This window comes from Macadamia integrifolia, chromosome 8 (genome assembly GCF_013358625.1).
Source record: "Macadamia integrifolia cultivar HAES 741 chromosome 8, SCU_Mint_v3, whole genome shotgun sequence".
NCBI classification, from domain to species: domain Eukaryota; kingdom Viridiplantae; phylum Streptophyta; class Magnoliopsida; order Proteales; family Proteaceae; genus Macadamia; species Macadamia integrifolia.
Window position 1 is genome coordinate 5,967,305 of NC_056564.1, and position 5,240 is coordinate 5,972,544.

Genomic DNA, 5,240 nt, shown 5'->3' on the forward strand with positions numbered 1-5,240 from the left:
AGCATTTACGGATTCACAATCTCTATGTTCAGTAAACGGAGGTCTTCCACATCCATGGCTACAGTAGCAAGAAACCTAAACTGTTCTGGCACCCTTTGAGAAAGATGCGAAATCTTGCAAATTGCCCAACGAACCCAGATTTAGCTTGGTACTCGGCAAAAAGCCCACAAAGCAAGAAAATCCCTTGAAGCATTTACCAAGTCTCATGTCTATTTCAGCCAACGGACTTTCAAGTCCAAAAGTACATTGTAGAAAGAAACACAAAACTGTTCTGGCACCATTTCCAGGACTCAAATAGATTGGGTTACAGAAATCTTTCCATTGCCTAACGGATCAGGGAAATAAGCAACAATTTTTATAACAAATATAGTTTAAATGTATATGTTGAAACAAGGATACTTGTCATGGTTTAGATCACCTCATTGCTGGAAAGGCCAATCAAACAGAGAAAAGGTGGAAGCCCATACTGGAGGCCTGGGAACAATGAGCTCATGCCCCAAACGCCAACATATTGCATGGCATACATAGCATACTCTTGCAACAACACAGCAATGGCAAGAAAGCTCACTAAAGACTAAATCATGGGGACCTTTAAAATGCAACTAAGAATTGAACTATATAGATAATTACACATCCTGGGAACACATTATTCAGGATAGACTGGTAGCTAAGCTACACTGCAGCAATAGTTCTGTATCCACCACAAATGTGAAACTGTACAATTTGAATATCTGAATGAGATCACAGAAAGCTAGCAAACCGGCCCCTCCATTTCATGTCTCAATTCCAACTTCATCGCAGGAATTCATAGCTGGAAATCAAATAAAAACTGTTAGGATACCAAGCTATATAAAGTCAGACATGACAGAAACGCATTCACTGAGAAGCAAGATTACTTGCTCATTGTACTTCAAATAGAACCAACAGCAGTTTCCGTTACAATTTCTTTTCATGGTCACTTTATCACATTCATCAAAATAACTAATGGCCTAAACAACATGAAGCAAACCGTATGCAATTGAATGCAGCTCACAAAAGTGATATAGAAACCAAACTAGGTAAGCAGTGTGCCTGCTTCAAACTAAAGGGTGAAATCACTACCTTAATTTCTTGGGAGCAGAAGGATGATACTCAGATGAATGGGAATAAGACAAAACAAAGGTCCATAAAGCGCAAAGAAAATTACAAGTGCCTTGATTCTCCTGTCTTGATGACCAGATTTGATGACAAACTAATATCATGGACTCACTCATCAGAATAGCTTAACAAGGTCAGGCAATGTTGAAAAAAAAAAAAAAAAAAAACTGGAAGATGCTACCAGTTACAAAATAAGATACACGAGACAACCATTTTTGTTATGGATGGAATAGGAGTGTAATGGCAAATCAACAGCTTTGATGATACAATAACAAAAACAACAAACTTAGCCTTAATCCCAACTTAATGGGGTCCGCTACATAGATCCTTATCGGCTCTATTTGAGGTCATAATTGGGACAAGACCTAAACTATGCATGTCTTTCCTCACTACTCCTATCGATCATTTTAGGCCTGCCCCTTGCTCTTTTAGCTCCTCCTTCAATCTGAATCAGATCACTCCTCCTAACTGGTGTATCCAAGGCCTCCATTGAACATGGCAATACCGCCTCAAATGACTTTCTCGGAGCTTATCATGGATTGGAGCAACTCCCAAATCAACAGCTTTGATGATGCTACCAACAAATAGGTTGATTAAAAAAAAAAAAAAAAATACTTGGCAGTTGTTTCTTCACGGCTAGGAAGGGGTGGCAATTTCTTATTGGACCATCTTTGCTGCTGGTCCCAAAATCAGATTAAGAGAGGTGGGTAGATGTATCAAGTAGGTAGTTGGCATTTCAGAAACTTCAAGCCAGACCTCCAGTACAGATTCTGGATGCCCAAAAGTGATTCTTGTAACTTGTAACCGACCAAAACTAGTTGGGACAATGCTTACTTGTGAATTGTGATAAGAGTCGAATTCCTGGCTCTACTACCTACCACAGTACAGGTGAGGCAAGAAAATTCTTTGGTTTTTTGTGGGTGAGGAATGAGATAAGATTGGATTCATGTTTTATGGACAGTTTTTCTAGTCCAGCAGGTCCAAAGAGTTTCTTTAGACCAGCACAAATATCTGCCAAATGGCAGATTGGATGGATCTGAAATTTTGCGGACAATTGACATGTCATGGTCAGGATTTGGAACTCAGAATCGGGATTAGGATCATGTGATATCTACCCAATTCCAATCTGGGGTTGAATCGGTTAGTGGCCTTAATCTTCCCTAACCCCAGAATCCATATATGCATCAGCCTATTCAAATTGTGATTTTTGAATCCCTGGTTTGGTTTAACCAAACAGAATTGGCCAAGTAGCCAAAAAAGGTTTTGAAAATCCCATGAAAAAAATAAGCTTTCCTAAAACAAATTGGCAGATGAAAATACGAAGGAATATGTCAATCCATTGGGGGGGAGGGTAAATAATTGAATTATGTCTGAAATTTGAAATGTGGTCAATTTCTACCTATCCATAGTTAAGATCATCATAACACCTTTCCACGCGGTAAAACATGGTGACAGTCTAGAGATAAACTCCCTTTACAACAACAACAACAGTCATAACCTTATCCCAACTAAATGGGGTCGGCTATATGGATCCGCAATGGAAATTGGAAAGTAAAGAAGTATAAAAGAGAGGTTAAGAAAGAGAAACTTGGGGATAAGAGAAGAAGGTAAAGCAATACAGAAAGACGCATCATAGAAACATCCCCTATAGGGGGTCGGCAATATGGGTCCTTGTCCTCCACGAAACTCTATTTGAAGCCATACAAGGGTCGAGCCCTACTTTGCATATCTTTTCGGACCACTTCATTAATAGTCATCTTTGGCTTGCCCCTACCTTTTCCAGCTCCCTCCAAATGAATCTGGTCACTCTTCCTCATTGAAGCCTCCATAGCTCTCTATTGGACATGGCTATACCACCTCAACTAACACTCACGAAGTTTGTCTTGGACTAGAAAAACTTTTACCTCAATTTATTTGAGGGAGGTTTCCCCAAGCTGCCAGTGTAGAAGGAATCTCCCATGCTACACCAATGGAAGTGTGCAGGACAGTATCTTCAGTAGGGGCCCACAATGGTTGAGAGGAGAGAGAAAATGAATTAAAAAGCCCAATAAATGCCGAGAGGACATACCTCAAGTGGAAAAAGTGGATATCTTTTTCCTTTATTTGTTTACTTACTAGAGAAGTTTTTGTGATGGCAACGCACAAGCAAAAATGGCTAGTGGGGCACCTAGACATGCGACATGGCAGATCAGGAGGGGCGGAAATTTTATTAACAGATAGACAGCAAGGCTCCCTGCTCAAACATTAAGTTACAGCTCAATTGAAGTGTGACAAAACAACACACTGAAAAAATTCAGGACTACCAAGAGGGTGCATAGGACTAAGAGGGAGTGCGTAAACATACATGGGAGGATATGCCATTACACAGAGGGCAAGACTGAAATTAGACAAATGGCCAATTTAGACCATTTCCTAGAACAAATGGTCAAGATTTCCATATCAGCCTTCCACTGGCAGAACAAATGCACCAGTCCACCAATTTCAATTTTATATGTGGGTTGCCAACCACAAAGACTTTCACCTTTAATTATTCTTACTTTTGCTTGAGAGAGAATCTCTCTCCCACAACCCATGTACCTGTGTATGATGGATAAGTTAGAGTGTAGATGGCATTGTGTCAATTTCTAAAGCCGACCTAATCATTCATCTCTATGTACTATAGTTTTCGTATTTACAATGATCCAACAACTCTTCAGAAAAGGCCCACTTCTTTCAACTTTTCTGAATCTTTATTTCTCCGGATGTCGGGGTTCAACTCCCACCATATTCATGCTCGACTTTAAATCAAATTGAACAGGGCTGTCTGACCTCATTTTGGTTCAGAATTATCACTCCCCAATCCAGGCCCACCCATATGCATTTGGACAAAAATTTGGCACAGGCCAAAGGCTGATATGAACAATATTCCACAAAGTCTGATGCCAGAAGTGATGCACATGGCAGAAAGACCATGACCTGTGGACCTATATACACGAGCTGGGGATAGGCCCCACTTCTACTTTTTCCACAATTGGTGCAAGGGATGAAAATAAAGCGCAGCCAAAAGTTCAATCTAAATCTAGATAATAGGGAACGATGTAAAAGTGAGGTTAATGCAGGGCCGGTGGGCCCCAAAAGACCCAACTAAGATGGCTGCGGGCCCACTTAAGAAGTTAAGTAATTCAGGTCTAAGATTAAGTGGCAAAGCAGTAAATAGACTAGCGTTCGTAAGGGTGGAATGGCACTCTTGTAAATAACCAGAAATTCCTAATGTTTAAGTGGGTCGGTTCAGAAGTGTGGGCACAAGTGGGAATTTGATTTATTGCTCAGGTCAGAATCGGAACTAAAGATAATTAAAGGACAAAGGTTATGGAAGGGTTTAGATGTATTTGCTAGGGGTAAACTAGGAAGGGGAAGGACTCAATGGTAGGCTGTAATAAAGAGGAGAAAGAGAGGGGCATTAACATGGGAAACTAAAAGAATGAAAGAAGGGGGGAATCGTATGGTGAGAGAGGGCAATATTGGAATGGAATGGACAGAATTCAATAGCAAGGTGTAAAAATACTAAGGAAAGAAAGGGCAATCTGAATGGTGGGGCTAAGGGCATTAATTACCTAATTAAGGAGAAGAACATAAGTCATCTTCAACCTTGGAAAGGGGTTACACCTTACAGGCGGTAGAACCAGCAGGAGAGAAGAAGACTTTGAACAACAAAAATCCCTCAAGAAGATCGATTTGAGCCCTGATTTTGGAAGCAGATTCACAGCCCATTTCTTCACACAGCCCAAAGTAATAATCCACTGAAACAGCGCTTGAATCATAAAAGAAAATTACCTGGAACTGCTGTTGGCGATAGGACAGAACCAGACCTGATTTCAGGTTAGAAATCCCAATTCAGGGAACTAATGGGTCCCAGATTTGGCAACCTGGGTCGCCCTTGGGTATCAGCTCAGTTCCCAGAATCTGAAATGGAAAGGTGGAGAGTCAAGGGGGGGGGTTCAGTACCTCCCTTGCTGGACTGCTAAGATCACAGGAACAAAACGAGAAAAAGAATAAAGAACAAGGGAAACGAAAGACAGGAGAAGAGGGAAGATAGGGAGATCGCAGGGAAGAAGAAGAAAGTT

At 40.8% G+C, this 5,240-nt stretch overlaps 1 protein-coding gene across 1 annotated transcript in view; it reads right to left on the reverse strand.

Moving 5' to 3' along the window:
• Window positions 1-333: 333 nt before the first annotated feature.
• Window positions 334-5,240, reverse strand: part of LOC122087108 (E3 ubiquitin-protein ligase PRT6-like) — a 38,489-nt gene continuing 33,582 nt past the window's right edge. The window contains exon 20 of the mRNA XM_042656106.1: window positions 334-811. The gene's annotated coding sequence lies outside the window, so the exon portion shown is untranslated. The remainder of the gene's footprint in view (window positions 812-5,240) is intronic.